We start from the raw sequence: 21,140 nt of genomic DNA, 5'->3' as shown, positions 1-21,140 counted from the left end.
GGTAGTCTGACTTAGCCTGACAGTTGGTACCTGGTTCCTGTCCTCTGGTTCTGTTGCCTAATCCTGATCTCCTAGTATCCTGACTAGGTCTGATTCCATAACTGATTCCTGATAACTGCCTTCTGGTTTGGATATTAGGAAAAACTTTTTCACTAGGAGGGTGGTGAAGCACTGGAATGGGTTACCTAGAGAGGTGGTGGAATCTCCCTTCTTAGAGGTTTTTAAGGCCCAGATTGACAAAGCCCTGGCTGGGGTGATTTAGTTGGGGATTGGTCCTGCTTTGCGCAGGGGGTTGGACTAGATGACCTCCTGAGGTCTCTTTCAACCCTGATATTCTATGATTGATTCTGGAGTCTGATCTCCTGGCATTCCAGTTTGGCCTGATTCCTCGTAATTGGCTCATGATTCTAATAGGGCTGCCTATGCCCTGGCCTTGACACCAGTCCACTCCTATTTCTATTATTAAGACACACTACCTGCTTGTATTATATTGGTTATCAGGTCAATCCTTCAAAGTGCTGAGCTCCTCCTGTGAACTGATGGGTTCTCTTCACTACCACTGGCTTTAGTGAGAACTGAGGGCACTCAGCACTCTTAATTATGCTCAGCATCTTGTAGGATCAAACCCTATCTGAGCATTAGGCAAATCACACTGAATTTTCCCTCAGAAAAAGTGATCATGGAGGTTGATTATTTCTTTGACAAATTTAATTCATGTGCATAAGGAATGACATGAACTTTGAAAAGAGAAAAATAAAAACAAAACCTTCAAGTTAACCTTGACCATGTCTGATTATCCTAGTGTATGCTGTTATTTGTTATTTGTATTACCATTGGGCCTTAGAGCATGAGTCAAGGACCAGGATCCCGCTGTGCTAGGTGCTGTACAAACACAGAACAAAAAGACACCTAATGGTCTCCTTCATTGTGCATCCAGGAGATGACCTCAAAAGAGTTGAAAGTAGGGTACAAAATTCAGGAAAGGCTATGCTAGTGTGGCAAAGTTTATAATTTTCAAGTCTAACTTTAAATCAGGTTACTGGGCTATATTCAGGTATTATGATGATGGTGTCAGGGCCAGAACAGTACCCTCAGAGATAAAAACATCCCAGTTCAGCAAGAAGCCTGTGCTTCAGTCCCATTAACTTCAGTGTTAGACACATGCTTAATAATTTTATTAAGATAATGTTGAAGTAAAAAGAAAATGGTACAGAATTTAGGCATAGAAGTTTCTGGTTATCAGGGAATAAGGTACAGATTATCAAGGGGTGCGAAATTCGGTTTAGGAGTGGGTGGCGTAAGGAATACATAATCTGCAGTCTACCTGATTGGGGATAAAAGTTTAACGGGTCAAAGTACAGACATTGAGCTCTGGGGGTATGTTGTCCATATAATGGCTATATTCAGGTGTGGAGTATAATGAGCGGGTACGATGATGGGGATGGATCTACCCTCATTTGGTGGGATTTAATGTTCAGTGAGTTTATGGTTCCAGTTTATATGGTCCAATGGAAAAAAGTCTCTCAGTTAAGCAGGCACTAAAGTGCTTTGCTGACGATGGATGGATTTAAGCACATACACTGATTAACTGGCCACAGGATCCAGCATATTTACAATGGCTGTGTATGTGCACCGAAAATCAATTTTTTTGGTTTCTTACTGACATCTTCTCTGAATAAAAAATAAAATCTCTCTGGACTGTAGAGACCGAGGTGGATGTCTGTTCAGGCTCAATGATTACTTTTGAGGGTTATGGAACAAGATCTTGATTCAAATTTCAAATACTGTTCCCTTCCCAAAGACATAATTTCCTGAGGTATTCCCACATTTCACCTGATAATCATAATGAACCTTGAATTACAGGGTATTTAGGGGGGAAATAATCTGATTTTTAATTATGAAATTTATGTGGTAACTGTCTGGCTCACAGACTTTACAAGTGAATATAAAAACTTTTATGTAACAGTTTGAATATGGCTCAGGTCAAAAGTGTATAAAAGTCTTTGCTACTTGATAGCTCTTCAGAGGTGTGACTAGTCAGGTGAGCTATGGTCACATGTTGAATCAAAACCCTAGGGTCTTGAATTATAAACGTATGAGGGCTGTCTACAGGCTTGACCAAATATTTTTTTTCAGTAACTAGAGTATAAATGAGTAGTTCATGAGGCAATTACATCAGCAAAACCAACAGAAGAATGTTTCTGCACATCCGATGTACATATACATAAGAAAGAAAACATGTTTGTATAAAATCCATGTGATTTTGATCAAACAAATTAACTTGGACCTCTAATCACTTTGGCCTCTGATCCATCTTACCGGGACTTGTTTGATTAGGGGGGAAAAAGCAACTAATATAATCTACTTACTGACTTATGTGACCTAAAATGTGAACGTGAAGCCAACCTAGAGTCTAAATGCCCCTCCCCTACCTTTTCCACCAGGTGGGGGGCTACTGGGATAGACAGCTGGAATGAAGGGAGAATGCATATCTAAGAATGCAGGGGTGGGCTCCTCCTCCCCTCCTCTATAGACTTCCAGCCAAAGGGAGCTGGTTGGCCCTGCACTCCCCCTCTAATTAATTTGAACCTCCTCTCAGATTTATGGGGTCTTGCTGAGGATCTAGTCCTATAACTCCTGGCCATATTAAATAGTCAGTTGTCATTTATTAAGGCCAACCTGCTTGTTATTGAGAAGTGACCTTTTAGTTCCTGGTAGCCTGACACCAAAAAATGTACTTTTGTATCTTTTTGCATGAAGACAGTATCTTCTTGTCAATCAAACACTGTGCTGATTATGAACAAATTATCTCTAATTTTTCTGCTCATCAGCCCCTGGCAAAAAGGCAATTCAACCACTCTATCAATTTCCCCAAGAATTAAATTCTGAATACATTAGGGTTACTTTAGCTTAATGAATTTGAATGTTTATGGCATTAAAATTTAATATAGTGATAGAGTTTAAAGTGGTAACACAGGACATCTAAATTATTAGGCATTTCTAATATCTGAGATTAGACTCGCAACAGTTATATCTTGTACAGCCTTGTCCACCAAAAAACATTAAAAATGCATAGGTGTTCATTTAATTAAAGATGGCATATTAACCCCTTTGCACAAAGGGGTTGAATAAGTCATCTTATTTCTGGCACTTAACATTTCCATGGTTGAATTTGCAACCTTATTAAAAAAGTCTTAATGTATTTTTGTATGCAATGTCCTAGTTTATTTTAAAAAGAAAAAGTACAACTTCTGTCATGTGCAGCTGTATGAGTTATCAGCTTGCTTGAAACCAAGATCTCCAGCACCACTGTTCAGACCTCTTCCACCGGAACTAAAGTATTTTGTGACATTATCTGGCAGTAGCAGAATGCTGTTATTCTCTGTGGACTAGCCACTTGAGGAGGATGTATAATGCACTGAAATAGTGGGTTACACATTCAGGACTAAGCCACATTTTATAGACTGGTCAAATTCTTTCAGAGAGACAGTGTAACTATATTGGTGAGACTTGGGACTGCTGTCTGGAGAGATGGTTAAGTTCCTCTTCTGGAATAAGGTGGTATATCTTTCAGAATATTGACCCCGGGCTGTGCCAGAATTAAACTTGTTTCAGAGTAACAGCCGTGTTAGTCTGTATTCGCAAAAAGAAAAGGAGTACTTGTGGCACCTTAGAGACTAACCAATTTATTAGAGCATAAGCTTTCGTGAGCTACAGCTCACTTCCTCAGATGCATATCGTGGAAACTGCAGCAGGCTTTATATATACACAGAGAATATGAAACAATACCTACTCCCACCCCACTGTCCTGCTGGTAATAGCTTATCTAAAGTGATCATCAGGTGGGCCATTTCCAGCACAAATCCAGGTTTTCTCACCCCCACCCCCTCACACAAATTCACTCTCCTGCTGGTGATAGCCCATCCAAAGTGACAACTCTTTACACAATGTGCATGACAATCAAGTTGGGCTATTTCCTGCACAAATCCAGGTTTTCTCACATCCCCCCACCCCCATACACACACAAACTCACTCTCCTGCTGGTAATAGCTTATCCAAACTGACCACTCTTCAAGTTTAAATCCAAGTTAAACCAGAACATCTGGGGGGGGTAGGAAAAAACAAGAGGAAACAGGCTACCTTGCATAATGACTTAGCCGTGGCCCCTTGTAGCATGTAGTAGTTTAGAAAGTTTAGTGTCCTTTTTCTTTTGTAGAGAAGCAAAGTGTGCGTTGTAAATGGCTTGTCTAGTTTTAATAAAATCCAGCCACGAGGAAGCTTGTGTGGAAGCTTGGTTTTTTATGAGAGTATCCATTTTTGAGAGCTCATTCTTAATCTTTCCCTGTTTGCTGTAGAGGATGTTGATCAGGTGATTCCGCAGTTTCTCTGAGAGCGTGTGGCACAAGCTGTCAGCATAGTCTGTGTGGTATGTAGATTGTAATGGATTTTTTACCTTCAGTCCTTTTGGTACGATGTCCATCTGTTTGCATTTGGAAAGGAAGATGATGTCTGTCTGTATCTATACAAGTTTTTTCATGCAGTTGATAGATTTCCACCCATAACTACTTCACATTTGGGGACAATGTATACCTTCAGATCAGCGGCACTGCTATGGGTACCCGCATGGCCCCACAGTATGCCAACATTTTTATGGCTGATTTAGAACAACGCTTCCTCAGCTCTCGTCCCCTAAAGCCCCTACTCTACTTGCGCTATATTGATGACATCTTCATCATCTGGACCCATGGAAAAGAAGCCCTTGAGGAATTCCACCATGATTTCAACAATTTTCATCCCACCACCAACCTCAGCCTGGTCCAGTCCACACAAGAGATCCACTTCCTGGACACTACAGTGCTAATAAACAATGGTCACATAAACACCACCCTATAGCGGAAACCTACTGACCGCTATTCCTACCTGCATGCCTCCAGCTTTCACCCTGACCACACCACACGATCCATCGTCTACAGCCAAGCTCTGCGATACAACCGCATTTGCTCCAACCCCTCAGACAGAGACAAACACCTACAAGATCTCTGTCAAGTTTTCTTACAACTACAATACCCACCTGCAGAAGTAAAGAAACAGATTGATAGAGCCAGAAGAGTTCCCAGAAGTTACCTACTACAGGACAGGCCTAACAAAGAAAATAACAGAACGCCGCTAGCCGTCACCTTCAGCCCCCAACTAAAACCCCTCCAACGCATTATTAAGGATCTACAACCTATCCTAAAGGATGACCCAACACTCTCACAAATCTTGGGAGACAGGCCAGTCCTTGCCTACAGACAGCCCCGCAACCTGAAGCAAATACTCACCAACAACCACATACCACACAACAGAACCACTAACCCAGGAACTTATCCTTGCAACAAAGCCCGTTGCCAATTGTGCCCACATATCTATTCAGGGGACACCATCACAGGGCCTAATAACATCAGCCACACTATCAGAGGCTCGTTCACCTGCACATCCACCAATGTGATATATGCCATCATGTGCCAGCAATGCCCCTCTGCCATGTACATTGGTCAAACTGGACAGTCTCTACGTAAAAGAATAAATGGACACAAATCAGATGTCAAGAATTATAACATTCATAAACCAGTCAGAGAACACTTCAATCTCTCTGGTCACGCAATCACAGACATGAAGGTCGCTATCTTAAAACAAAAAAACTTCAAATCCAGACTCCAGCGAGAAACTGCTGAATTGGAATTCATTTGCAAATTGGATACTATTAATTTAGGCTTAAATAGAGACTGGGAGAGGCTAAGTCATTATGCAAGGTAGCCTGTTTCCTCTTGTTTTTTCCTACCCCCCCCCCAGATGTTCTGGTTTAACTTGGATTTAAACTTGAAGAGTGGTCAGTTTGGATGAGCTATTACCAGCAGGAGAGTGAGTTTGTGTGTGTATGGGGGTGGGGGGGATGTGAGAAAACCTGGATTTGTGTATATTTTCTAATAACTGATTAGTGAATTGAAAACTCTCTAACCTGTATCTTTACTCTGTTAAGGAGCACACAATTGTCCAGAAAAAGTCATAAGAACACAAGAAGAGCCATACTGGGTCAGATCAAAAATCCATCTAGCCTAGTATCCTGTCTTCCGACAGTGGCCAATGCCAGGTGCCCCAGAGGGAATGAACAGAACAGGTAATCATCAAGTGATCCATCCCCATTGCCAATTCCCAGCTTCTGGAAATTAAATAGTCATCTCCTGACAATTAAATAGTGACTGTATATTTACACTCTTTTTCTTGTGCCTATTTTAAATTCAGAAATTTCAAACTGTCTTAATTAGTGAGAGGAGATGGGGGGGAATCACTTCAGATAAGGTTTGTTTAAAGGTTGCTAAAAAAATACAATATTGAAACTTCTGTATTTTATAAAAGGTACAATAAAATATAAATTAATCCTTTATTTTATAATATGATCAAATGTTTTATAACTGTTAACAGACGCAGCAAATAACGTTGTTTTGGTTATACAGAGGCTACTAAAATCTGTCTTTAGGGGCTATTTCTTTACATCACCTTTCATGTGATTATATACAGAAAATAGAAAAGGAGTACTAGTGGCACCTTAGAGACTAACCAATTTATTTGAGCATAAGCTTTCGTGAGCTACAGCAGCTCACGAAAGCTTATGCTCAAATAAATTGGTTAGTCTCTAAGGTGCCACTAGTACTCCTTTTCTTTTTGCGAATACAGACTAACACAGCCGCTACTCTGAAACCTATATAGAAAATATTAACACTCAGGTGTTTTTTGTTTTGTTTAGCTATTATCGTTTATTCTACAGTTATTTTGGAATCATAAATGTGACTGAAAATGTAAGACTCTAAAATAGATATGGTGGCATTTCAACAGAAGGACAAGAGACACATTTTTTGTCCCCTTTCATGTCTCTTACCTTTTTTAATCATCATTTGTTTCTCTATCCTTTCTCATTGGCCTGCACTCCATGGCTACACTGAATTGAATGGTGTTCTGTCTTCCCAAAACCTTTGATGGTTTATTATTTGCAACACTATAAATACTCCCCCTAGCTAGGAGTGCTAGCAAAGAAAGGGAGGCTAGTAATGGGATGTCTTTTCTTGAAGCTCTGGTCATCAAAAATAGGGTAAACAACTGAGAAATGACAGGACCCCAAAAGCTCATATTCCCATACTTTTCACAACCACACTATCTGTTGTAGACAGCCTCCATTTTATGTGGCCTTCAATAGTATAACACATATTATCACCAAACATTCAACAAAAATCTTAAGACACAATTTAAGTAATATCTAATTTGAATGCCCAATGTGAGAGACTTTGGGCCTGAATTTTTCAGGGTGCTGAGTATGCATGGCTCCCACTGATTTCAGTTAGAATGGCGTGCTCATCTCTTCTGAACATCAGGCACTATCTGTTTGAGGTTGGGCCTGGGCAACCAAAAACAGCAACTGCTCTTGAGAGGCATGGCCATGGCTTGCTATAGATCCAGCCCTATGCTCTAGGCAAAATTCTCAGTGAAGTTCAGTGAAGTTGCATTACAGAATTAGGCCCTATGACTCCTTTCCTTTTCTCCATATCCTTTTTCCCTCCATATCTTCATGTACAATTTTCCTCAGTAATTTTTATCATTTCTGTAGAATTCCTAATACCTTGTTCTCTTGGAAGCTGTTTTTGAAATGGCTTTGCTTGCATTATTTTTATATATTTACACTGCAATAGAACTCAAACGGGATTGGGCCCTCTTGTGCTGGACACTGTATAAACATATGGGTAGATACAGTTCCTGTTCCAAAGTACTTACCATCGAAAAAGAAAGGGGGAAAAAAACAGATGAAGTGTTGGGGAAGGGGGTGATGAGATACAAGATGCAAGTGAAGAGACCAGGCTGATGACAGGTGCATGTCATACTAGTTTTATGTCTTTAGTTTCCTTTTTTCACATTTGTTTTATTTATATTAAAAAAACCCTTATTTTAGGGAATACTGGTGGGGCAGGGGGAAGTTGAGTATGGTTAATGTGACAGAGAGGAAAGGATTGTAGGCATAAAAAAGGGGAGAGTTCACCTGTGGAGGTGGGAGGGGAGCTTCTGGTCTCTGTTCCCTAGATTCAGCCCTCTGGGTTTGGTTGGAGGGTGCAATCACTTATAAGGTGGCATACACCTTGTACTCTTAGCTAAGGTGCTATCTGCACTGGCAAAGTAGCCCTGAGAAACTGGAGACTCTCCTGGCCATTTCCTGGGAGTTCCTTCTGTCTCTTGCTGCTCACCATGTAGAGGATGGAGAAGAGGTCATTGAGCCCAATGCTTTGGAGTGGGTACCGCTAGGTCCAGCGGGGAAGGGACAAAGGAAGGCTGCCGGAATCTGTATCTCTCTCAGGCTGACTGTCTTTTAAAGTCTATTTACTTTTTATTCATTTTCCTTGAATTTCATATTTATTTTCTTTTTCCTCCTAGGAATTTTGTTTTTCCACTGTTCTTGTTTTCCTGTAGTTCCTTTAATTCCTCTTGCTGGTGCCACCCACATTTTTTGGACCTTTCACCTCTTCAAAAAAAAATTAAAAAGTAATTGGAACATTCTCACAAAATACAGTGTCTTGCTTGCTGTTAAGGGGAGCAATCCAAAATTTTATTGTTGCAGTTCTACGGATACTAGAGGCCCAACTTATCTAGGTGCACCACCACTGCACTTCTATCCACTCTTGCTATTCTACAGACAGAGCGTAAAACCCTGGTCTCATTGAAGTCAATGAGCTTTGCCATTGACATCGGTTGGGTCAGGATTTCACTCAGAGCAATGCACAAGCAGTGCATATTGTGCCAGAGGACTAAGATAAAGGGGCACAGAAATGGACCCCAAACTTGTACTAAAAATGCCCCATTTGTCATAATGGTTGGTTGAACAGCTACTTTTCAAAAAGTGGAATTTTCCTGCCAAACTAGCTGACTGCTCATCAGCCTGTTCATGAAGGGAAGTCCCTCTAGCTACATGGTTAAACTTGTTTCCAAGATTACTTCAATGGTGCATAATATGAAAGTTGCAGTGAGATGTTTGTCTGAGATTTGAACACTTCTGAATAAACTCCCCCAAGCATACAAGCTCCATCTTCTGAGTACACTGTTCACGTATCAACCTTGTGTCTGGCCTGACTTGCTCTTCTTGCATACTGAATTTATCTGATTGCTTCATCTGAGTATGGCAGACCCTGGTGCTAACATCCTTCTTAGCACCCTACCACTATGCTGCAGCTGTCAGCTGAAACTGACAAAAGCAGCAGCCAGTTGGAAGAATCACTGGAGTGAAATTGCTTTTTAGTGAATAAATTCCCATGAACTCAAGTGAAAAAAAGGATCAGGGCAGAATTCTGTGCTGGATAAGGAAGAGTGTGATGGGTCACCTAACCCCCTTTGCTATGTGATGTGCAGGGGAAGCATATCTGGCCAGAAAATCCAACTGAGATGCATAGTGGCAGAAGCAGGACACACTCCCTGCTTCCTGTGAGGCTGCAGATAATCCTAGAGTGATGATCACACACTTCTCCTGAGATTTTGGGGAAGGGAGCAGGGGTGGGAGTAGCTGGAGAATAGGCACTTGCCCCACATGGCAGGATTATTAAAGGACCAAAAACCCCACCTAAACCTTCTGCCCCCAAAGATACTCCAGTAGTTAAGGTGATATGACACCTCAATGGATTGTAATCCAAAATTAGCATGCAAAATCAAAGTAAAGTTCTTTTGTCACCTTTCTCCCTGTCACCCCCACAGAGCCTTTGTGATAGTTTTGTCAATAATATAAGCAGGGACTTTATTTTAGTAGCTAAATCTTCAACTGATATAAATCATCATCACTCCACTGATGGCAATGTAGCTGTGCTCATTTACATCATGAAAAGCTGGCCAAATATTTGTACCTACAATGAAATAAAGATAATTCTGCCCTCTTTGCCACACAGTTTCCAGTGAAAAAGGTCCACAACCCATACATCGCCTCCCAACTGGTAGTATTTCTACATATTCTATAGAAAGATTGAACTACCCCCCTCAGCTCTAGAATTGATCCTTTCGTAACATGGCTGATGGACAGTAAAGAGAGCATTGGACCACTGCTGTCTACGCAGTAACACTTTTGTGCATCAACAAAAGACTTGAATTTCCAATTCTGTTAGTTCAGGACAGATCCCGACATTCTTCCTCGTGCTTGCTGAGTAATACCTTACTTGCCAACTGTTCCCATTAATTTCAATGGGACTAGTCATAGGGTGGACCTCATGCTGAATGGTATCTGCCAGTATTTGGTTTGTAGTGATTTTTCCAGGCACTAAAACTCCGTTTATACAAAGAAAAAGAGAGCACATAATCATGGGATTCAGTGTCAGGAGGCACAGGTAGTACAGTGAGAGCTATATATTTTAAAATCTTGTCTCACATGTGCCCATTTCTGATTCAGTATAATAGACATTTAATTAAACTCTCCTATGGCTTGCAGCTATCTGAACTGCCTGGGAGACTCCAGATATTGTTCAGAAAATTGAGAGTCAGTAGAGAGGGAACAAATACAAGAGGGCAACATCCTGCAGTCCATCAGAAAGGGAAGTTGGGACAGTGGGATTTATTTTTATAAGGTACTTTGCTTGGAGGATTTTTCTAAGCTCTCAAAGTTGTAGTAAAAAAGGCTTATGCTGAAGTTCACCTAAGGTCATAAAGATGAATCTCAAGTACTTTATATAATAACCTTCCCATTTTCTAACTTGAAGTTTGATGAATAACACCATCTTATTTTTTCATTGTTCCCAGTCCACACTTCCAATCTTCTCTCTATTAAAAATGTCATATGGAAAGATTATGATTTATCTGCAAAACCCCTCGGAACACCAATCCAATATTCCAAAATGAAAAGGAGGATGTATTTTAAATCAATGAGCATATTTATTTGTAAATCAGTTCAGATAGGTTTTACGCTACCTGTTACAATGTTATAAATTACAGGACTTTGGGAACATTGTATTTTTACACTGGAGTGTCTGTCTCTCTCTCTCTCTCACACACACACACTCTCGTTCTCTTCTCTTCTCTTCTCTTCTCTTCTCTTCTCTTCTGCCCTTAGTTACCAACATACAGCTTCCATTATTTCAGTGGACGCTGTTCATGTGTATCTGAGGGCAGACTTTGTTCTTTAGAACTTGGAATATTTTCAAGAAAGGATTTTGAAAGCCTAAGTTTAGCAAAATATAGTCTACAGTGCCTGGATATGCTATTTTATGAGGAGAACAGTGAGGAAAATTAGAACAAATACAAATAAAGGACCCAGGAGTCCTGTGGATTTCATATGGAGTGATTTCAGAATCAGTGCCAAAGGAAATAAGGGCACAATCCTATATTTCTTGTATGCCCCAATATACCATTGACTTCAGTGGCTCCACAAGGAATGCAGGACAGACTATGGTGTTATAAATTTTAGAATAAAAGAGGTTGATAGTTTTGTAAATGTTGAGTAAAAGTGTTTGGCAAAATATTAGACAAAATATTTAAAGAACATGTCTAACGTTAAGCCTATGAAGTATTCCTTTGAAATCAGTGGGACTGCTCATATGCTTAAGGTTAGGTACATGCTTATGTACTTCGCTGAGGGGCATGACAATGTATTAGCAAGATCATGTGGTGTGCTGAGGCCAGAGAGCTAGCATATCTGGCCATTAGAGGGTCACTCCATAGTTGAGGAACTGGCTACATAACTGGAGTGTGTGTTTTGTTTATACCCATGCATCTCATTTTCATCTTTAGGTGCTGGTGACATATACAAAGTACTCAAGGTTTGGACCTATGCTTAATGTTGTCATCCTGAACTGAAGATAAAAATACAGCTTTATATCAGGGGTTCTCAAACTGGGGGTCGGGACCCCTCAGGGGGTCACAAGATTATTACATGGGGGGATCACAAGCTGTCAGCCTCCAACCCAAACCCTGCTTTGCCTCCAGCATTTATAATGGTGTTAAATATATAAAAAAGTGTTTTTAATTTATAAGGGGGGGTCGCACTCAGAGGCTTTGCTATGTGAAAGGGGTCACCAGTAAAAAAGTTTGAGAGCCACTGCTTTATATCCTTCAGATGGTGGTTTTAGTTTTTTCACTTGGTGTGTGTATGTGATGGATATAATTTAAATTAATGAAATATTGAGGTGGTTTGAAAAGACCTTAGCACAGTGGTGAGCAACCTGCAGCCCATGGGCCACACACAGCCTGCCAGGGTAATCTGCTGGCAAGCCGTGAGACAGTTTGTTTACATTGACTGTCCGCAGGCACCACCGCCCGCAGCTCCCAGGGCCTGCAGTTCACCGTTCCCGGCCAATGGGAGCTGCGGGTGGCTTCCTTGCTCCTGATTTGTACTGTGTGCTTGGCCACAGCTAAGAGTTCACAACTTTTTTTTTTTTTTTTTTTTACCATTGTTCCCTTTTGTGTAACTCGCACTGAGGTCAGTGAAAGTTTTCCCTGTGAATCAATGAAAGGATTCCCCCCCCTCCCCCCGCTCAGGTTTGTTTCATTTATTTATATATTTGCTAATAGGGTGGCTTCTTCTCTCTGGCCTTTGGGTGAGCTCAGGTTCATTTCTTGTTCTAACTTTTCTACAGTGCTCAGATACTCTGGGATGAATGATATAAAAATGTGATGTTACTTTAACTGAGTCTTGTATATGAAGAATCCCTGGCAAAGAAACCTTGTCTCTGGAAATGTTTCAGATTGCATTACTCATCCATTGACAGGAAAATCTCTTATTTTAATGAGAACAGTCATAGCCTCATAACCTTAGGTTTTGTTGTATTAATTAATGGTCCTGTTAAGATGCAAGGTACTGACTAAAACCTGTTAATTAATAGAAATGGTTGTCTAGTAAAGGTGGAGCAGCATTCCATTCCATTTTTGTGCTGGTATAACCGTGTGGCAAATGAGGCCCATAGCTTGTGTAAAGATTATCTGGGTGATCTCTTAAAACAAGTGGGTTGTCTATTATCCAGAATTCACTGGGAAAAGATCCCTAGCAATTGACAGGAAGCAGGAGTTACTGGTTAACTTAAATTACTATGGTTAACATTCAAATGAGTATGGAGAGTTGGGATAGGCCCTTTTCACTACATGATGGTGGAGGGAACAACAGCTATACCAAGTTTCTCCATATCCCTTTCATTGCACTGAAAGGGTATTTCAACAGGCTGTGCAATAGAGCTGTTGGAAATGGACGGAAAAAATGTAGATCCCATTGCCTATAAACTCCTTATGGGGGTTTTGGAGATGCAGAATCTGCTATTGTGGCCTTATGGCCTGTCGACAGATTTGGAAAGTGAATTTAATTTTGTTAACCTTGCTTAGTTCCCTGGACAGGTTTGATTTGTCTCTTTAAAGAGGGGAGTGAATTTCACCCTCAGTTACAAAAGATTTCTTCTTTATTACACAGAATCTGTTAATTAAAAATTAATAATTAACAATGTTAGTGAAATAGGCCATTACAAGAATTTAATGGCAGTTTCTTTTGTACCTTTTTATTGGTTATTGCAGAAATGAGTAGTTTAACTTGGATCCTGGGGAGTGGATGTGAGAATAAACAATAGCGCTGAATTTCCTTTAAGATTTGGCACAATAAGCAGTTGCTGTTAACCATGGAGCACATTCTGTTTGCTCATATAAATATAAATCCCTGTGAGATTTTGGGATTTATTGATGTGAATCAAAGAACAGAATGTAACAATGTATATATTAGTGGATAAGAATCATCTTAATTGCTCATCAGGGCTCAAATCAGCCCCCTTCTTGGAAATATCCCTTGGGTCTGAAAGTCGGAAAATTTGACAAGAAGCCCTTAGCAGATGTTTTTTTCTTGAATCCTTCAATCAGGGTGAGGGGCTGCAGTTCTGTCCCAAACTCTTTTGGGATCCATAGGAAGCCAGTGCCCACAGTATTGAAACTCTGTTCTGGCTCCAGGGCACCCTGTGGCTCTCCTCGATAGTGTTAGGCAAAAAGTTTTTTTTTAAAAGAATTAGGCAAGCACAAACAATACTGAAGGGGCTTTATTTACGGTATTGGAAAGACTGACAAGCAGCTTTAAAGATATGGTGCCATAGCGGACAGTTATATACATGTTTTTATTAATTTATTTGCATTCATTTGTATGTACAGATACAGACATTGTTAAAAATCAAGAAAGAACCCTAAACAAAGATAACACTAAGAACAGTACATACGTATAGAGGTCATTTTATTGCATTAATCATCTATGGCTACCTTGCTGTAGCCATATATTCCATTTGTGGTCCATATATTCCACTTATGGTCCAGCTCCATTTGGCACTTGTGTGCAGTGATGGATTAGCCATTGGGCCAACAGCCTGTGCCCAGGGGCCATGGTCAATTGGGGCCCCCCCCAGAAAAATGGGGCCCCCCCATCCCGACCCCATTCCCTGGCAGGAGTGCTGGGTGTGAGGACTGGGCCAGAACCCCGAGCCCCAACCCCATTTCCCCTGAAGGAGCGCTGGCAGGGACTGCAAGCAGAAGGAGAGGGGATGGGCTCCCACTTCCTCTGGCCCAGGGCCAGAAACCCCTCTGCCTGTGTGCCTTGGAATTCTGTTGAGGCAGTTCTCTCTGTAGCAGTGAGGAGGGGTATTATGAAGTCAAGTTGGGGATGGGATATCAACAATCGATTCCATCCACCAACTGAATGACCCAAACCTGAGAATATAGCAAGTCATAGCCATTACTACCACTGTTAGCAGCTGCTGGGTGGTGCAAGACTTCTCCATGTGCTTACTCCAGCTAGAGAGGAAAGATTCATTCCCAGCCCCTGAGGCAGTTCTTCCCCAAATTAAACTTATTTTCTCTGGCTTTGAGGGATGTGATTTCTCCATGAAGTGAGAATGGAGATTGAATTTTCCTCTGACACCTAGAGATGGCCAGACCTTCTAAGAGACTTGGACACTTCTGGTGGCATAGTTTGAAAAACCTTAAGCTGGCAAAGTATGTGCTGAGCTTGGTCTGTGAATACAACAACATTTAGAGCCAAATGTTCAATGAGGAAGCATAAATAGCAGTTTGTGTGGGCTGATATATACTGCCCCAAATTTTACATACACATTAATTGATGGAAGTTGAAAATCCCCCTGAATTTTGTAGCGCTGTCAGTCTGGTGCCTTTTGTAAACACTTTCTATGCAAAATGTTCAGTGACTGTGAGCACTATTGAGTTCTAACAATTCTGTTCAGGTAGTATGCCTGCAAGCCTACTTACAGAGGTTAACAGGCGTTGACTGATATTTGCTGATATAAATTTCCTTTTGGGAGGCCTTTTGTTCATATCACAATACATCACTACTTTAATATGACTGATAAATCAGTCAAACTAAGCTTAAATTTAACCTGTTGCCACATGTTGATTCAGACTTAGAGAATGCAGCTGCTGTGAAGAAAACTCTCTCCACAGCTCTCTAGGATATCTTATCTCTTTGAGATAACTGGATTGTAGTCTGTATAAGGGTTTGAAGATTATTGCTAGGTCTTTAAAAAGCATTGGGAATTGGAGGGGTAGCCAATGTAGTGTGGCATTCCTAGATTGTAAATCCAGAAATGACAACTCAGATCAGTCTGACCTTCCTTACACAGGCCATAGAATTATTTTTCTTCATTAGTTACAATACTTAGTAGATTTGTTGCTGAACCACCTTCTTCTAGTGCAGGTCAAGGTATAGTAAGAGAAATCCTGACTCTAGGTCAATGGAAGTTTTTCCATTGACTTCAGTGGGCCCCAAATCTCACCCATAGTACAGCAGTAAATCAGTCTTAATATGAGAGAAGCATGCCTCTTTGTGCCTAAATCTGTAATTGAGAAAGAGAGAGAGTAGTCTTCTGACCAGCTGAAATCAGAAGATGTTTCTGGCCACTGCTGCTATTTGGGCATCCATCAGTAATGGAGTCCTGTGAGGGAGTATATCAGACCCTCTGAGGCCCCCTCTGAGGCCCCCTGCTGGAGGCTTCATGCCCCTGCCACACCCTGCACCCCCAAAAAGGGCAGTTGAGGGGGTCCTCCAAGCTGCCTAGAGAGGCTGTCTGGGACACAGCCAGTCAGGGCCCAACGGCCTAGTGTAAGAAGAGCTTCAAGACCAGAGGGAGTTCAGTTCCTTGCTGGAGCTGGAGGAGTGTGACTCACTGATGGAGCTCCAGAACCTCAGACCAGGGAGTGCTGCCAGAAGGCAGGGAGAGCGAGAAGGAGTCCTGAGCTGGTTGCTGGGACTCCATTAGGACAAGGCTCTGAGGTAAGGGAGAAGATGGTGGGGAGCCATGGGGAAATGGCCCAGGGAATTAGAGAAGCCATGTGACGTAATTTAAGGAACACAGCAGATGGCTGCTCTCTATAGGGTCCCTGGGCTGGGACCTGGAATAGTGGATGGGCCTGGTCCCCACCGTCACCTATTAGCCACTAGGGGGAAGTGGCCTGGACATTGAGGCAGAGAGTGAACTGAACTACAGCGGTCCAGTTGGAGAGTTGCAGCCAGAAAGCCCAAGAAGGTGAAGACATTGTCACCAGGGAGGGAGCCCTGGGGCACTGCTCTATCCCAGAGCAGGGAAAAACAGAGAGTACAGGCACACACACTTTGCCAAGGGGGCGCTTACGAGAGGTGAGTGCACCCTGTTACAAGTCCATAATACGGATTCTGCAGTTTGGACCACCTTAACAATTGCAGGGCAGAGCCATTAATGTGAGGTGAAGTGAAATTTTCCTACTACTTTCTTTAGATACTTCCATCTTCTGCTCTTATCAAAGCTGAGACTGAGTGGGCCCTTCTTTACTCCAAATCTTTGGACAGCAGGGCGGACACACTGTCCATGCTAGAGGAACAAGATGCAGTGTATTGTTATTATATTGATGGCACTGTAGCCTGTATCATCACATAGTGTCAGCAGCCTTGAATTATACATTAAATAAGCTGATCAGTTTGAGGACTGCAGAAACCTCCAAGAAAGAGAAGGAGTTTCCTGTCACCACCAGTGTGATCTCTGAGAGTGAGCAAGGAGCAAGCTGTACCTGACTCTCTAGTCTTGCTAGTTCCTACAGTAATGTCCACAGCAGATTATGATCAAGTGTTGAAAGCTGCTGATAGCTCTAAGATCTCTCACATAGATATTTTGGCTTCTGCCAGCCCTGAAGAGATCATCTATCACTAGCTCCATCTCCATGTCAAAACCAGCACTGATGTCAGAGTGGAAAATTCAAGTAAGATATGAGTTATTGATGAAGTTGGTTAGTGGCCTCATAAGGTAATGATTATCATGTCAAAGGGGTTTAGAGGCAGGACAACAACTGGTGAGTTGAGGTGACAAGTTCCATGAGTTTAAATCGGACAATTGAAAGTTTTATGACATGTCCTTAGTAATCACTGGAATTGTCTGCTGGCTTTCACTAACTGCTTGGGACATGGGTCCTATTCACATGTAGTAGTGTAGTCTTCCCCTGTGCTTTCAGCACTCTTGCTTGACAGTTAGTGAGGCTGGTATTGTTTTGCCTTTGGCTGTATTTCTATGAAGCCGGAAAGGTTGTTCCAGATATTCAATCTGCTCAACAACAGCTCTTTGCAGCAAGAAACATTTAAATCTGCAATTGTGCAGAGGTTCTCTGGCCAAGGCTTTGGAAGAATGTTCTAGAAACAATTTTTTCACTGACATGGTATAAGATCATGATTCTTAACCTGTGTCTAATGAAATGGGAAGGATAAAAATCGTAAAACGACAGAACAGTGAACCATGGTGGTCTGCAAGGGAGGATCAATAGGAGAGAGATTTAGGGGGTAATGTATCCACATGCATACATATCAGATGGTTGCAGTGCAAGCAATTTCTTGAGGCTACTACTCAGATTTGCAATTTTCTTGCCAGTCCACTCATTCCCTACGTACCCAATCTCTGCTTGGATCCCTGAAAATTGCAAGGTTGACCCAATTTGCATATTTCTAATCTTCAAAGCAATTCATGAAATAAAAATCTCCTAGCACAAAGTATTCCTCTGAGCTTTTGATAACTGGGACAATTACTTAACTTCCTCCAGGGTCTGTACCAGTTAAGAGGATGCTGTTGTTCTGGAACTCTCCCAAGCAACAACTGCTAACCTGCTTGACTGTGCCAAAAATAATTCTGTAACTGAGTAACATATGCATGCTCTTCATTTGAAATGCTACGATTTGGTGTTCATGGTCTGTGAACAGCATTCTTCACTTGCACTGTGCATAATATATGAGCTTTCAAGTTGTAAAAAGAATCCAAGAATATCTCAATGCAGAGTCTGATCCTCTGTAGTGAAAGCTGGACCGGACACTTTCCTTGCAATTTTGGTGATGTTAGTTATACATGTTTCATTACAACTATATGATTCCTACAACTCTTTTATAACCTTGTAGTGTTCCCCCGGCACCAGAAATCAGAATCATGCAATTTGACTAATGCAGACATCTTTGCACCCTGAACAGGGTAACAGTAAACAATGCTCTTTCCAGATTCCTTTAAAAATATTTATTTTAACTTGCACAGAATCATTTAAACTCACTGTTTGTTTCTGGTTACACAAAATGAATCCTAGTCCTTTAAAAAAAAATAAAATAAAAAGCCCTGCCTAATTTATTACAGTAACTCCCTAGAGGTATACATGTACTATTGACTTCTGTATTGACTCATAATTCTAGTTCTTTGTTCTTCCTTTCCCTGAGAATCTCTTTTGTAACAAGATTGAGCTTGTGGTTTTCTGCTTTGTTTTTTTTTTAACTTCTTGCAGATGTTTTGCAGTAATCTGTTCTGTTGCTTAGAATTCTATTGACACTAGACACTTAGGGCTCAGTCTTCAGTGATGCTAAACTTATGCTCAGTGCAGTTAGTGGAGGAAGCAAACTGTCTGTAAAACACCTTTCCCACTTCTCCCAGACCTGGGGGAAACTTGGGGCCTGAACTGATTCTTGATGCAAATTAGAGCATCCATAGAACTGCTCTAATTTTTATCAGCTTGAAAAGTTCTCTAGAGACGATTGTGTTTCTCAGAGATTAGTAAAGTTCTGTAAACTCCATTCCTGCCACCACCCACCTCAGGCCCCCATCTAATTATTTCCCTGCCACAACCCCTTTCGTGCATACCAGAGTGAGCTCTCGGTACAGCAGGTTGAAAAATGGAATTTCCCATGGGATGGAAATTCCAAGGTTTTGAAATATGGTTTCACCCAGAATGAGGACAAAGTCAAAATCTCGAAATTTTCAGACTGTTTCATTTCCTGAAAAATTCTATTTTCTTATTGTTTTGACTTTTGTTATATTGAATAATTTGACTTTATGAAAATTAAACAATTCCTGTGAATTTTTTTGATTAAAGGTATATGTTGCTGAGAAATATTTCATTCATCAAGTGAGTGTTTTCTGATGGAAAACTATTCCACTGGAAAATTTCACATCACCTCTGATTCTCAGCTTTCAGGTCACTTTGTGTCACTCTTGAGAGGTTGTCCCGTGGAGCATCAGTTTAAGGCTATAAAAGGCATATTCGGCAGGCGAATATGGGATGGAGGAAAGGGTAAATACTGCAAGTCGTTAAGAGTAATATGTGCAGTCAGGCATTGCTTCAGCTTCTTATTTTTCTTTAGTGATCATATAAAGTGCTACACCATTAGTTATATGATTTCATGTGTGTCCTTTTCAGTGCACATAATGTTGCTAGATTTTCAATCATGATTCAGATAGTTGGTTCATCAGTCTTGCTGTGGCTCAAACTAAATGCTTCAGAGAAAGCTAAAGAAATTAAAACAACATAATCAAATTCACCTAATAAATTGTGTAATGCTGTACATGGTAGGAAAATCCTTCCTGATCCCTTCAAAACATCAGTTTAAACCCTGAAGCATGACATTTGATAAACCACAATCAGTATATTTGTCATAAAATTATTTAGCTCTTTGAAAAAGTATACAGTAGGAAATACTGACAATAAGGTAAATAGGACCTCTTTAACTAGAGACCAGATCCTGCAGATGTTTCTTGCAAAATGATCCCATGAAAGTCAGTGCACACATTTGGTGAATAAGGTTTACAAGATCACATTCATTATGTATATTTACAGCAAAGTTCAAGGGATCACGTAACAATGTCCCAGAAATAGAATGCCTGGGATTATTTTTTTCCTATTAACTTGTGTTAATTTAAAACAAAATTAACTATGCATAAAATCCTTATAATATATTATACCATTTGCTACCTAACTTTAGCTATACTTGAAACGTTTTATTCTATATATTGACTTATTTCTATTACACAATTTAAAAACAAAATTTGTTTATAATAAATCCAACTACTTAAAGAAAAAATATGAAGTAAGATAAAGCTAAATTCAGAGGAGAGGGATAGAGATGGGAAGGAAAGGAAGTGCGGAGAAAGGAGAGGAAAGTGATGGGGGCTCATGCATTTAACAGGATAATTCAGATGCTTCCAGGAAAGTATCTCATATCTCTGACATTTTTCTTTTACAATATACAGTTCTTCCTAGGGTGGCCAAGTTTACGATCTCTGTGCTCAAGACTTGAATTGTTGGTCATTTTTTGGATTTCCATTTTTGTAGTACTAGTCTTCTAATAATTATTAGTACTCTGCTTAGCCAATGTTTTTTTAAGCTTTATTCAGCATCCAATTAACACCAATTAAGTTTGAAAATAGATGTTTAGTTTGTAACACAATTTTATTTTATAGGAAAAAATATTAACTCTGCAATTTAGTTCTACCCAAAATATATGGGTGTAGGAGCATTCCCAGAGCATATGGGTTAATGTTGGCCATGAATCACAGGGCCAGCATTAGTCTGACTTAGTGGCACCTGTTTTGAGCAGTCAGAGAGGTGTCCATATGATTTTACTGTTGGATTAATTTTAAACAGAGGTCCATGAACAGTTCAGAGTGCTAGCTAAAATGAGGTTCCATTGGTTAACAGAGAACAATTGGTCTAGTTCTTCCTCTCATTCCTTGTTTAGGGAATCTCTGTGTTTAATTCAAATTTGCTGGCCAAGTGTGCATATAGTGTTGCCATAGGTCTTGGCAATACGTGTAATATTTGGAGAAAATAAAGCAATTCAAGGAGGTTGGGATAGC

At 40.7% G+C, this 21,140-nt stretch overlaps 1 long non-coding RNA gene across 6 annotated transcripts in view; it reads left to right on the top strand.

Annotated features, from left to right (window-relative positions):
• The window catches only part of LOC140895725 (uncharacterized), a 91,791-nt gene that overhangs the window by 54,863 nt on the left and 15,788 nt on the right, over window positions 1-21,140 (top strand). For all 6 annotated transcript variants that reach the window (XR_012154326.2, XR_012154325.1, XR_012154321.2 and 3 more), the window contains one exon: window positions 6,020-6,157. This is a non-coding gene — a long non-coding RNA (uncharacterized LOC140895725). The remainder of the gene's footprint in view (window positions 1-6,019; window positions 6,158-21,140) is intronic.

Source organism: Lepidochelys kempii, chromosome 11 (assembly GCF_965140285.1).
Source record: "Lepidochelys kempii isolate rLepKem1 chromosome 11, rLepKem1.hap1, whole genome shotgun sequence".
In the NCBI taxonomy this organism is placed as follows: Eukaryota; Metazoa; Chordata; order Testudines; family Cheloniidae; genus Lepidochelys; species Lepidochelys kempii.
The sequence above is the reverse complement of the archived record's forward strand: the minus strand, read 5'-3'. Positions and strand labels throughout refer to the sequence as shown.